Below are 13,085 nucleotides of genomic sequence, written 5' to 3' on the forward strand. Positions count from 1 at the left end.
GAACCAGTGAAAATCAATTTGAAAGCTGGAGCTGGACCGGTCAGAACTAGACAATATCCTCTGAAATTAGAGGATAGAGAAGGGGTAAAAGAAATGACCGGTAACTTTTTGCAGTTTAGGCTGCTGATAGAATGTGAGTCAGAAGCGAACACTTCAATCCGGCCTGTAAAGAAACCAGACAGTAGAAGCTATAGGTTAGTGCAAGATTGGAGAGCAATAAACAAAATTACTGCAGATTTACACCCGGTAGTAGCTAACCCTTACACATTGTTAGATAAATGGCGAGATAATCACAAATGGTCTACTGTGTTGGATTTCAAAGATGCCTTTTTCTGTCTTGCATTAGCCAAAGAGAGTCAGAAGCTTTTTGCTTTTGAGTGGGAAAATCCCTTTAGTGGGAGAAAGACCCAATTAGCCTGGGTCGTGTCACCCCGGGGATTCAGGAGCAGCCCTGTGATTTTCGGAAACCAGTTAGCATGAGAACGTGACGCCTGGGAAGCTCTTCCGGGCAATGGGACTTTGTTGTCTCCTTATAGGCACAAAACCCAAAGAGGGTTGTGTGCAATGGACTGTAAGCTGACTGATTTTCTGCGATTAAGTGAGCATGGGGTTTCCCAACAGAAGGCCCGGCCGATGCAGCACCGAGTGACTTATCTGGCATTGGAGATCTCCGGAGGACGGCGAGAGCTGGGGACAGAGCGGAAAGAACCTGTTTGCCGGACGCCGGAATCGGCGACGGTAAAAGGGCTGCGGACGTTTCTTGAAAGGACAGGTTGGTGCGGGCTTTGGATTTATAATGATGGACTCTCAGTAAAGCCTTTGTACGAACTGTTAAAAGAAAACAGCTCCGAGTTGAATTGGACGGGAGAAGCCGGGAGGGCTTTTTCGCAACTGAAAAAGGAACTGGCGAGGGCTCCGGCCCTGGTCCTCCCAGGTGTCACCAAACCGTTTTGGTTGTACTCACACGAAAGGCAAAGTATTGCTTTGGGTGTTCCGGCACAGCAGTTAAGATCTCCTAAGCGAGCCGTGGTCTGCTTCCCTAAGCAACCAGACGAAGCGAGCAAAGGCCGGCCTGGCTGTCTTTGAGCCGTGGCAGCTGTCGCGCTCGATGTGCGGGAAGCTCGTAAGCTCACTGTGGGACAGCAAATGACTGTATTAGCGTCCCCTGAAATACCAGGCCGTGTGGGTGGAACAAGATGATGGAAATATTGCTACTACTGACATTGTCAATCCAGCTTCTCTCCTCAGTGGATCTGTTTCGGAGCCTGTGGTGTCCGGTTGCTCGGAAACAACAGAAGCTGTTTACTCCAGCGGACCGGATCTAAAGGACCAGCCAGCCACTGGAGGATGCTGAAGGCTCCTGGTTCACCGTCGGAAGCAGCTCTGCGTAAAGCAAGGAGTACGTCAAGCCGGGTATGCGGTGACAACTACCCACAAGGTAATCGAAACTAAACCTTTACCTGCAGAGACCTCTGCCCAGAAAGCTGCGCTCACACGAGCTTTAGAATTATCCAAAGAGAAGAAGGTTAATATTTGCACTGTTTCAAAGTACGTTTTTAGAATGGTGCGCGCCATTTGAAAAGAACAAAGTTTATTAACAGCAGAAGGAAGACAGATTAAATATGATACTCCAATTGTTGGGAGCTGTGCCGTTGCTAGAAAAGTTGCCATCGTGCGTTGCAAAGGGCGTCGAAAGGGAGCAGCGATCGGGAAATTGGAACTAAATTGGCAGATCGCAGATTATACTGCTAGACAAGCAGTGTCACGGCCCCCCTGCCCTGCCTGGCCTCGCTGGCTTTTCTGTTGTTCCGTGGCGGTCCTTCTCCCACCCTTTCTAACTGCTTTCCCCTCCCTCCCCCAGCCAGCCATCCCCTCTTTCTTTTCTCTCTTCCTGGGTGTTTTTTTCTTTCTGCGTATCTCTCTCCAGCGGCCCAGCGCCGTTGGTTTGGTTTGGTTTTTTCCGCTCCGGCGCCGTCCCGCTCTCTGTGCCTCTTTCCCCTGGCTGTCATTCTGTGGTGCTCCTCGTGTCTGTGTTCTTGCAATTCCTCCGTCTCTGTCCTGCAGCCCATGCTATTGTCCTGCTCCCTGTCGTCGTTTCTCTCCCTGCATTCTGCCCCCGTCCTTTTTTCCCTTCCTCGCTCCATCTCTCGGTCCTGCTCCCTGCCCGCCCCCGTTCCTGTTTCTCTGCCCTTCTCCTGGTCTTTCCCCTCGTTTCTCTGTCCCGTTGCCTCTTTGTTTTTGTTTCCGTGACGGTCTGCCCCGCTCCCTGTCCCGCGGCCCGGCGCCCGTTTCTCCTTGGTCTGTCTCTCCCGCTGCCCGTTCTAGGAGTTTTCCCCACCGTCTCTGTCCTGCTGCTTGTCTCTGATCTTGGCCTCTCCTTCCCTTTGCCCTGCCTCCCTGTCCCTTTTGCCTCTCTCTCTGTGTCGCCTTGTCTTGCTCGCTGTCCCTGTCTTTCTCTGACAAGCTGACCTGCTCCTTGCCCTCCTTTTTCGTGGAATCACAGGCTCATTCTGCTTGGAAAAGACACGTGCAATTTTGTAATCTCTCGACTGTTTAGAGAAACTGCCTGGAAGAGATCATTCCTTTTCTTGTTTTCTTTTCTTTTTTTTTTTTTTTTTCTTTTCTGTTCGTTTGTTTGCAGCGAGGCAGCTCATGAGGACAGGTGAGCTGCTGGACTCTTGAACAAAAACGTTGAGGGCGAGGAAGGGAATCCTGGCTACGCTTAGGCTCGGGGAAATGTACGTCGGTATGCGTGTCTGTCATCCGCGCGGCTCTGGGAAAGCGCGTTCCAGGGCAGCTGAAGCTGCCCGCGGGTCAAGAAGAAGGGCCGGGGGTCTGAAAAGAAGCGGGCGCGCTGCGGCGGCGCGGGGGGCGTGGCGCGCCCGCGCTCGGTGCTGCCGTCTGGTGGCCACGGGCCGGTACTGCAGCTGGGAAGCGGCGCCCTGTGCCCGTGCCGGGGCGGGGCCGAGGGGGGCGCTGCCGCTGCGGGCGGGGCCGTGGCCGTCAGAAAGCGGGGGGCAGCGGTCGGACCGGCCGCCGGGAAAAAAAAAGAGGCCCCCGGCTCTCGTGGGGCAGCCCCGCTGCGAGGGGGCACGGGCGAGGTGGCAGCAGGAGGCGGCAGTCTTCTCGGTCCCGGGCAGAGGGGGGAGAAACCTGCCGGCCGGCGCTCCTTAGGGTTGAGCGTTTCTCTTGTCTTTGTTCACAGTGAATTTATGGGCACACTGGAAATAGCCTTGAATGTTTAAACGTAGAACTGAATTTTTAGTGAGAAGTGGCATGGGTATAGTTAATTTTGGAGCACCTGGGTGCCAGTTGAAATGTAAGGAATGAAACGGGATGGAAACTAGTAATCGAACCTGGGGTTTACTTGTGGGTTTTTTTCCTTGTTAATATGTCGATGGCATGTTGTCCTGCGGCTCGATCCCCGTTCTGTTTAGTGGAGTCTTCAATTGAGGACATTCAGGTAAAAAAATGTGTCCTTCCAGAAAAGGACTAATCGTTTGTAGGGCTGAGAGAGGCTTTTAAGTACGTGATCCGAATTGAAGCTGAATACTACTTTACGATGCTGCTGTTGGTCTTCGCTTTCGTTTGTTTCCCCACCGCTCCCTAATGTTTGGGAGCTCCAAGTCGGATTTTATTTTTTTCAATGACTAAGACGTGTTTTTCCCCCAGGAGGGGCTGAGCTTCAAAATGAATGTGTTTGCTCACAAATGTGCGAGTCCGTTGGTGTAAGACAAACAGAAACCCACCGTAGTCAAGTTCGAAGCGTGTGTCTGGGAGATGGATGGTTTAATTTTACGAGTCCACACCTATGCAATTTTAGTGCCGGAGGAAAATGAAAGCTAAGGGCTTTTTGTGGTGTGGGTAGGCATCCGCACACCTTTTTAGGATAAGCGAATGACCGCGGTTTGTTCTTTACTTTTCAGTTTCCATCTTTGAAGCTGCACGGCCAAATGCGCTCGGGGTCCCCGCAGGGCGGCGAGCAGGCGAGTGAGGATGCAGAGCGGGCCAATCAGACGGCGCGAGCAAGGTTGAGGGGCGGAGCGCTGATAGGCGGAGAGAATGGCGATTGACGTGCGTAGGCAGCCAATGAGGTTGGCGAGGGGGCGGTGCTTGTGAAGTCCCTACTGCGCATGCCCAAATGGGCGCAGTCCTCAGTCAGGTCCGGCGCCGGCGCGGGCTTGTGGGGGCGGAGCGCGGGAAGGAGCATCCAATAGGAGGACAGCGCGGTGGGGTGGAAAGCAGCCAATGAGAGCGCGCCGACTCAATCCAGTTGGAATAGCTAGCTCCCTGGCAAGCGTGTCCGTGGTGTCTCGGGGGGGTACCGGGAATGAACGGGACGGGCGTCGGGGCGAGGGCCGGGAGGCTGCGGAGCTCTCGCTGCGGCCGGCTCCCGGGGATCTGGAGGCAGCCGGTTCAGGGCAGGGCAGTCCTTGGTGAGGTCCCCGGAGCCGGCAGAGGGGCGTGAGGTGACAGGCGGGAACCTCCCGCCGGGTGTCGGTGCCCGCTGAGCGCGGCGGGACGGTGGGAGGGAGCGAGGGGAAGGGAGCGGCGAAATAGGCGGCAGGTGAGTGCGGGCGTGGCGAGGGTGACCGTGACGTTGGAACAGGAGGAACGGGATGGGCCAGTGCGGTGGGGAGGTGTTTAGTTAGGTTTCCCCCTCCTGCCCTCATGGCCGAGCTCGCGAAGCTGATGAGAGGCGTGTGACTCTTAGGGCAGGCGTGTGACTCTTAGGGCAGGCGTGTGACTCTTAGGGCAGGCGTGTGACTCTTAGGGCAGGTGGGCTAAAGGTCTGTGGCCTGGAGCCGTGTCTCCGGTGCAGCGCCCATTCCCGGTATTGCAGTCTCTCCGGGAGCGGCGCAGCCCCCTTTTGTCAGGGGGATGTTTAAAAACAGAGCTAAGGTGCGGTTGCAGGCTCGGCGGCATGGCGAGTGGGGTGCCGCTTTGGCGGAAGTGCGGGAGCTCAGGGCGAGGCCCGGCGGGTTCTGTGTCTGTACGTGCGATTGGGTGTGTCCACCCACGCCAGGCTCAGGGTCCTTCCCGGCCCGAGCGCCCTCCCCGTGGAGAGGAGCCCCGTGGAGCCATGGCACCCACGCGCTCAGCTTCCCCTTTCTGGACAACGTGGCACAAGAGAAAGAAAAAGAAAACGCACACACAAAAAGACAGCGCAAGACCTCGCGCCCAATATGCACGTGGCTTTGCGCTTCGGGCGGGGAGGCGATGGGCGGAGGGAATGGCAATTCAAGTGCAGCGCGGGCCGATCGCTTGCTTGCGTGCTGCCGCGGGCCGGGGACAGCTGGGGTCGGGACTCAGAGGCGCTGCCTCCGGGTGCCGTCGGCCAGCAGAGCAAGCCGGGCGCGTTAGCCTTCCGGCACCGGGCTGGCGGGCGGCGGTGTTCGTTTTCGGGACTTGCGGCCGTCCCTGCGACAGGGAGGCTTTCCTGCCGCGGCTCTCTGGTTTTTTTGTTTTGGTTTGGTTTGGGTTTTTTTGCGGGATTCCCGCGGGACGCGGCACGCCTGCTCGCCCGGGGCTGCCGCGGCGCGCCTCAGTGCTGCCGTCGTGTGGCGAAACTCGGGTACTGCAGCGCACGGCCAGCAAGCGCTGCCGCTGGGCGATGGCGCAGGCGCCCGTGCCAAAGGAAATGCCAAAGGAAAATGAAGGAGAAGGGTTTTTTCTGGTGTAGGTAACCATCCGCACGCCTTTTTAGTATAAAGTGAATGACCGCGGTTGGTTCTTTACTTTTTAGTGTCACTCTCTGGAGCTGCACGCTTTCAGCTTTACTGACTGAGCCAGACGCGTAGCAGCAGCAGCAGCAGCAGCAGTAGCAGCAGCGTCGCGAGGGCCGGAGCTGTGGCGGCGGATCCGTGAGCACAGATCCCGCTGGCGGCGCGAGCCCGTCCCGCGGCCTCGCTGGGGTTGTCTCCTGCGGCGGTGCCGGAGGGAAGGGGCGAGACGCTTTGTAGCGTCAGCGAGAGCGTTTCCTTGTCCGCTGAGCGTGTCCCAAATGGTGTCAGTTTGTCTTAATGTTGTCTCGAATTGCTCAAATCGCTCTGGCTTTTAAAAGATGCCTTGTGTTTCAAGGTGGCCCATTTCCCCCAAATCCTCCGTTAGCTCAGCTGCTCTCCTATCCCTTATTCCGACTGAATTCCTCTGCTTTCTTCTGCGTTATTTTTTTTCAGACGCTGAACTCTAATTTGGAATTTTTGTTTTTCAGAGGGGGAGCTGTGAACGCCTGATGCCCCCTTCTGGGGCTGCGCACACAGAGCATGAACCGCCACAGCAGCTGAGAAACACGCCGAACACCCTGAGTCTGCATGTGCAATGGGGAAAATAATAAGAAAAAGAACAATTTTAGGCCCTGGGGAAAGCGAACTCTCCCTGGATGCGCGCAGCTGGAAAGCAAAATGAACCATATTTTCGTGCGTTAAACCAAAAGCATGTTGTGAAAAAGTGCCAAAACCTCTCAAAATTAGACATTTTTGAAAAGTTTAAGAAAAAAAAAAATAACCTGTCTTATGGACAGGCACACTGCCCCCCTTTTGGGGCAGATACGGAGTGAAACGCCAGCAGTTGCAGGGGCATTGCTGGAGATGATCCGGTGTGGAGTCTCTGTCGTGGGTCGGTTCTTCAGAGCGAATTCTCCTTTGCGGGTTGTCCCAGGTGAGTCGTCTGCTGTGGGTGGTCCCGGGTGGACCCCCCAGGTGCAGGTCACCCCCACACACGTCCCGTGCCCCCCCCACCCCGTGCACCTTTCTACTTGCACTGCCTCCCGCGTGTCTCTGCCCCTCCCCAAACGATTTCTCTCCAAACGTGCCCTGCGGGCATTTTTTCCCCCGTGAGACGTGTCCCGGCTCCCTCCTCTCTCCTCTCCGGCCCCCCCGTTCCACACTGCCCCCCCCGTCGCCCCTTTGCTCGCGGACCCCCGGGGCGCCTGCGCTGCCCCAAAGCGCCCCTTGTCTCCCCCCGTAGCTCTGTCCTCCCCACCCACTCGCTGCTCTGCAGCCCAGCCCCATGGCAGTTGTTTTCCCTGGGAAGCTATATTTCTATTTCTAGTCGTATATATTTATGCATGTATATATATACCCACATATGAAATTATTTTTAAGTTTCTATAGATGATATATAGAGAGATACCTATATGTATATTTTATATATGTGTGTGTATATATATATGTATATGCAGATGGAGCATCCGAGGGCTCTAACGGACCGAGAAAGAACTAGAAATGGAAACAGAAATGAAATAGAAGGGAAAGCCGCGCCGGCTATGCAAATCGCCTGGAGGTTCCAGCGAGTGGGTGGAGAGAACGCGAAGGGCGGTGCAGAGCGGGCCAATCAGGACGCGCGAGAAAGCTGGAGGGGTTCGTGGGGGCGGAACACGGGGAGGAGCAGCCAATGGGACGGCGCCGTGGCGTGGAAAGCAGCCAATCAGAAAAAATGCCGAAAAGGAGCCCGCTAGGGTGTATTTTAGCTCACCGGGAGGATTGGGGGGCCACCTGGGGATAACGTGAATAGAGAAACCTCGATGACATGTAATGGTCAGTGGCAGAAGTTGATTGACGGGAACCTGAGGAATCCAGCCGAGCAGATCCACCGGTCCTAGTAAAGCCAGGGAAACACAGAAAAGGAACGGAGTTTTTAATTGATACTGGAGTATCTTGTTCTATTTTGAACCAGGAAACGATACCCTCAGATAAAGATTTTGTAACTGTAGTGGGAGCTACTGGCCAACAAGAGAAAGCTTTATTTTTACGGCCAATCAAATATAAGTTAGGAAAACCAATCGGAATGTATAAGTTCTTATATACGCCTAGGTCTCCAAAACTGTTACTAAGACGAGACCTATGAAAACAATTGAAAGCAATCATAACATTCAAACGGGGGAAAGTGAGATTCAAGATAAAAGAGCTGAGTTTTTAATTGGCAATGATTCAAACTGACAAGCAAAGCCAAATAGCTCGGGAAATATTGGATCGAGTATTTGCAGGGGTATGGGCTTCGGCAGTTCCCGGTAAATCAAAGAATGCAGAACCAGTGAAAATCAATTTGAAAGCTGGAGCTGGACCGGTCAGAACTAGACAATATCCTCTGAAATTAGAGGATAGAGAAGGGGTAAAAGAAATGACCGGTAACTTTTTGCAGTTTAGGCTGCTGATAGAATGTGAGTCAGAAGCGAACACTTCAATCCGGCCTGTAAAGAAACCAGACAGTAGAAGCTATAGGTTAGTGCAAGATTGGAGAGCAATAAACAAAATTACTGCAGATTTACACCCGGTAGTAGCTAACCCTTACACATTGTTAGATAAATGGCGAGATAATCACAAATGGTCTACTGTGTTGGATTTCAAAGATGCCTTTTTCTGTCTTGCATTAGCCAAAGAGAGTCAGAAGCTTTTTGCTTTTGAGTGGGAAAATCCCTTTAGTGGGAGAAAGACCCAATTAGCCTGGGTCGTGTCACCCCGGGGATTCAGGAGCAGCCCTGTGATTTTCGGAAACCAGTTAGCATGAGAACGTGACGCCTGGGAAGCTCTTCCGGGCAATGGGACTTTGTTGTCTCCTTATAGGCACAAAACCCAAAGAGGGTTGTGTGCAATGGACTGTAAGCTGACTGATTTTCTGCGATTAAGTGAGCATGGGGTTTCCCAACAGAAGGCCCGGCCGATGCAGCACCGAGTGACTTATCTGGCATTGGAGATCTCCGGAGGACGGCGAGAGCTGGGGACAGAGCGGAAAGAACCTGTTTGCCGGACGCCGGAATCGGCGACGGTAAAAGGGCTGCGGACGTTTCTTGAAAGGACAGGTTGGTGCGGGCTTTGGATTTATAATGATGGACTCTCAGTAAAGCCTTTGTACGAACTGTTAAAAGAAAACAGCTCCGAGTTGAATTGGACGGGAGAAGCCGGGAGGGCTTTTTCGCAACTGAAAAAGGAACTGGCGAGGGCTCCGGCCCTGGTCCTCCCAGGTGTCACCAAACCGTTTTGGTTGTACTCACACGAAAGGCAAAGTATTGCTTTGGGTGTTCCGGCACAGCAGTTAAGATCTCCTAAGCGAGCCGTGGTCTGCTTCCCTAAGCAACCAGACGAAGCGAGCAAAGGCCGGCCTGGCTGTCTTTGAGCCGTGGCAGCTGTCGCGCTCGATGTGCGGGAAGCTCGTAAGCTCACTGTGGGACAGCAAATGACTGTATTAGCGTCCCCTGAAATACCAGGCCGTGTGGGTGGAACAAGATGATGGAAATATTGCTACTACTGACATTGTCAATCCAGCTTCTCTCCTCAGTGGATCTGTTTCGGAGCCTGTGGTGTCCGGTTGCTCGGAAACAACAGAAGCTGTTTACTCCAGCGGACCGGATCTAAAGGACCAGCCAGCCACTGGAGGATGCTGAAGGCTCCTGGTTCACCGTCGGAAGCAGCTCTGCGTAAAGCAAGGAGTACGTCAAGCCGGGTATGCGGTGACAACTACCCACAAGGTAATCGAAACTAAACCTTTACCTGCAGAGACCTCTGCCCAGAAAGCTGCGCTCACACGAGCTTTAGAATTATCCAAAGAGAAGAAGGTTAATATTTGCACTGTTTCAAAGTACGTTTTTAGAATGGTGCGCGCCATTTGAAAAGAACAAAGTTTATTAACAGCAGAAGGAAGACAGATTAAATATGATACTCCAATTGTTGGGAGCTGTGCCGTTGCTAGAAAAGTTGCCATCGTGCGTTGCAAAGGGCGTCGAAAGGGAGCAGCGATCGGGAAATTGGAACTAAATTGGCAGATCGCAGATTATACTGCTAGACAAGCAGTGTCACGGCCCCCCTGCCCTGCCTGGCCTCGCTGGCTTTTCTGTTGTTCCGTGGCGGTCCTTCTCCCACCCTTTCTAACTGCTTTCCCCTCCCTCCCCCAGCCAGCCATCCCCTCTTTCTTTTCTCTCTTCCTGGGTGTTTTTTTCTTTCTGCGTATCTCTCTCCAGCGGCCCAGCGCCGTTGGTTTGGTTTGGTTTTTTCCGCTCCGGCGCCGTCCCGCTCTCTGTGCCTCTTTCCCCTGGCTGTCATTCTGTGGTGCTCCTCGTGTCTGTGTTCTTGCAATTCCTCCGTCTCTGTCCTGCAGCCCATGCTATTGTCCTGCTCCCTGTCGTCGTTTCTCTCCCTGCATTCTGCCCCCGTCCTTTTTTCCCTTCCTCGCTCCATCTCTCGGTCCTGCTCCCTGCCCGCCCCCGTTCCTGTTTCTCTGCCCTTCTCCTGGTCTTTCCCCTCGTTTCTCTGTCCCGTTGCCTCTTTGTTTTTGTTTCCGTGACGGTCTGCCCCGCTCCCTGTCCCGCGGCCCGGCGCCCGTTTCTCCTTGGTCTGTCTCTCCCGCTGCCCGTTCTAGGAGTTTTCCCCACCGTCTCTGTCCTGCTGCTTGTCTCTGATCTTGGCCTCTCCTTCCCTTTGCCCTGCCTCCCTGTCCCTTTTGCCTCTCTCTCTGTGTCGCCTTGTCTTGCTCGCTGTCCCTGTCTTTCTCTGACAAGCTGACCTGCTCCTTGCCCTCCTTTTTCGTGGAATCACAGGCTCATTCTGCTTGGAAAAGACACGTGCAATTTTGTAATCTCTCGACTGTTTAGAGAAACTGCCTGGAAGAGATCATTCCTTTTCTTGTTTTCTTTTCTTTTTTTTTTTTTTTTTCTTTTCTGTTCGTTTGTTTGCAGCGAGGCAGCTCATGAGGACAGGTGAGCTGCTGGACTCTTGAACAAAAACGTTGAGGGCGAGGAAGGGAATCCTGGCTACGCTTAGGCTCGGGGAAATGTACGTCGGTATGCGTGTCTGTCATCCGCGCGGCTCTGGGAAAGCGCGTTCCAGGGCAGCTGAAGCTGCCCGCGGGTCAAGAAGAAGGGCCGGGGGTCTGAAAAGAAGCGGGCGCGCTGCGGCGGCGCGGGGGGCGTGGCGCGCCCGCGCTCGGTGCTGCCGTCTGGTGGCCACGGGCCGGTACTGCAGCTGGGAAGCGGCGCCCTGTGCCCGTGCCGGGGCGGGGCCGAGGGGGGCGCTGCCGCTGCGGGCGGGGCCGTGGCCGTCAGAAAGCGGGGGGCAGCGGTCGGACCGGCCGCCGGGAAAAAAAAAGAGGCCCCCGGCTCTCGTGGGGCAGCCCCGCTGCGAGGGGGCACGGGCGAGGTGGCAGCAGGAGGCGGCAGTCTTCTCGGTCCCGGGCAGAGGGGGGAGAAACCTGCCGGCCGGCGCTCCTTAGGGTTGAGCGTTTCTCTTGTCTTTGTTCACAGTGAATTTATGGGCACACTGGAAATAGCCTTGAATGTTTAAACGTAGAACTGAATTTTTAGTGAGAAGTGGCATGGGTATAGTTAATTTTGGAGCACCTGGGTGCCAGTTGAAATGTAAGGAATGAAACGGGATGGAAACTAGTAATCGAACCTGGGGTTTACTTGTGGGTTTTTTTCCTTGTTAATATGTCGATGGCATGTTGTCCTGCGGCTCGATCCCCGTTCTGTTTAGTGGAGTCTTCAATTGAGGACATTCAGGTAAAAAAATGTGTCCTTCCAGAAAAGGACTAATCGTTTGTAGGGCTGAGAGAGGCTTTTAAGTACGTGATCCGAATTGAAGCTGAATACTACTTTACGATGCTGCTGTTGGTCTTCGCTTTCGTTTGTTTCCCCACCGCTCCCTAATGTTTGGGAGCTCCAAGTCGGATTTTATTTTTTTCAATGACTAAGACGTGTTTTTCCCCCAGGAGGGGCTGAGCTTCAAAATGAATGTGTTTGCTCACAAATGTGCGAGTCCGTTGGTGTAAGACAAACAGAAACCCACCGTAGTCAAGTTCGAAGCGTGTGTCTGGGAGATGGATGGTTTAATTTTACGAGTCCACACCTATGCAATTTTAGTGCCGGAGGAAAATGAAAGCTAAGGGCTTTTTGTGGTGTGGGTAGGCATCCGCACACCTTTTTAGGATAAGCGAATGACCGCGGTTTGTTCTTTACTTTTCAGTTTCCATCTTTGAAGCTGCACGGCCAAATGCGCTCGGGGTCCCCGCAGGGCGGCGAGCAGGCGAGTGAGGATGCAGAGCGGGCCAATCAGACGGCGCGAGCAAGGTTGAGGGGCGGAGCGCTGATAGGCGGAGAGAATGGCGATTGACGTGCGTAGGCAGCCAATGAGGTTGGCGAGGGGGCGGTGCTTGTGAAGTCCCTACTGCGCATGCCCAAATGGGCGCAGTCCTCAGTCAGGTCCGGCGCCGGCGCGGGCTTGTGGGGGCGGAGCGCGGGAAGGAGCATCCAATAGGAGGACAGCGCGGTGGGGTGGAAAGCAGCCAATGAGAGCGCGCCGACTCAATCCAGTTGGAATAGCTAGCTCCCTGGCAAGCGTGTCCGTGGTGTCTCGGGGGGGTACCGGGAATGAACGGGACGGGCGTCGGGGCGAGGGCCGGGAGGCTGCGGAGCTCTCGCTGCGGCCGGCTCCCGGGGATCTGGAGGCAGCCGGTTCAGGGCAGGGCAGTCCTTGGTGAGGTCCCCGGAGCCGGCAGAGGGGCGTGAGGTGACAGGCGGGAACCTCCCGCCGGGTGTCGGTGCCCGCTGAGCGCGGCGGGACGGTGGGAGGGAGCGAGGGGAAGGGAGCGGCGAAATAGGCGGCAGGTGAGTGCGGGCGTGGCGAGGGTGACCGTGACGTTGGAACAGGAGGAACGGGATGGGCCAGTGCGGTGGGGAGGTGTTTAGTTAGGTTTCCCCCTCCTGCCCTCATGGCCGAGCTCGCGAAGCTGATGAGAGGCGTGTGACTCTTAGGGCAGGCGTGTGACTCTTAGGGCAGGTGGGCTAAAGGTCTGTGGCCTGGAGCCGTGTCTCCGGTGCAGCGCCCATTCCCGGTATTGCAGTCTCTCCGGGAGCGGCGCAGCCCCCTTTTGTCAGGGGGATGTTTAAAAACAGAGCTAAGGTGCGGTTGCAGGCTCGGCGGCGTGGCGAGTGGGGTGCCGCTTTGGCGGAAGTGCGGGAGCTCAGGGCGAGGCCCGGCGGGTTCTGTGTCTGTACGTGCGATTGGGTGTGTCCACCCACGCCAGGCTCAGGGTCCTTCCCGGCCCGAGCGCCCTCCCCGTGGAGAGGAGCCCCGTGGAGCCGTGGCACCCACGCG

At 55.2% G+C, this 13,085-nt stretch overlaps 2 long non-coding RNA genes across 4 annotated transcripts in view; both read left to right on the top strand.

Moving 5' to 3' along the window:
- Positions 1–648: 648 nt before the first annotated feature.
- Positions 649–7,348, top strand: LOC135991878 (uncharacterized). Its single transcript, XR_010606663.1, has 3 exons — positions 649–1,438; positions 6,215–6,660; positions 7,184–7,348. It is a non-coding gene; the product is annotated as an uncharacterized LOC135991878 (long non-coding RNA).
- Positions 7,349–8,676: 1,328 nt separating this feature from the next.
- The window catches only part of LOC135991876 (uncharacterized), a 76,129-nt gene continuing 71,720 nt past the window's right edge, over positions 8,677–13,085 (top strand). The window contains exons 1-2 of one of the 3 annotated variants that reach the window (XR_010606646.1): positions 8,677–8,800; positions 9,264–9,466. This is a non-coding gene — a long non-coding RNA (uncharacterized LOC135991876). Of the gene's footprint in view, positions 9,467–13,085 lie in introns of all 3 variants that reach the window. The other 2 variants (XR_010606647.1, XR_010606645.1) reach the window with 2 other exon arrangements.

This window comes from Caloenas nicobarica, chromosome 9, assembly GCF_036013445.1.
Source record: "Caloenas nicobarica isolate bCalNic1 chromosome 9, bCalNic1.hap1, whole genome shotgun sequence".
Taxonomy (NCBI): domain Eukaryota; kingdom Metazoa; phylum Chordata; class Aves; order Columbiformes; family Columbidae; genus Caloenas; species Caloenas nicobarica.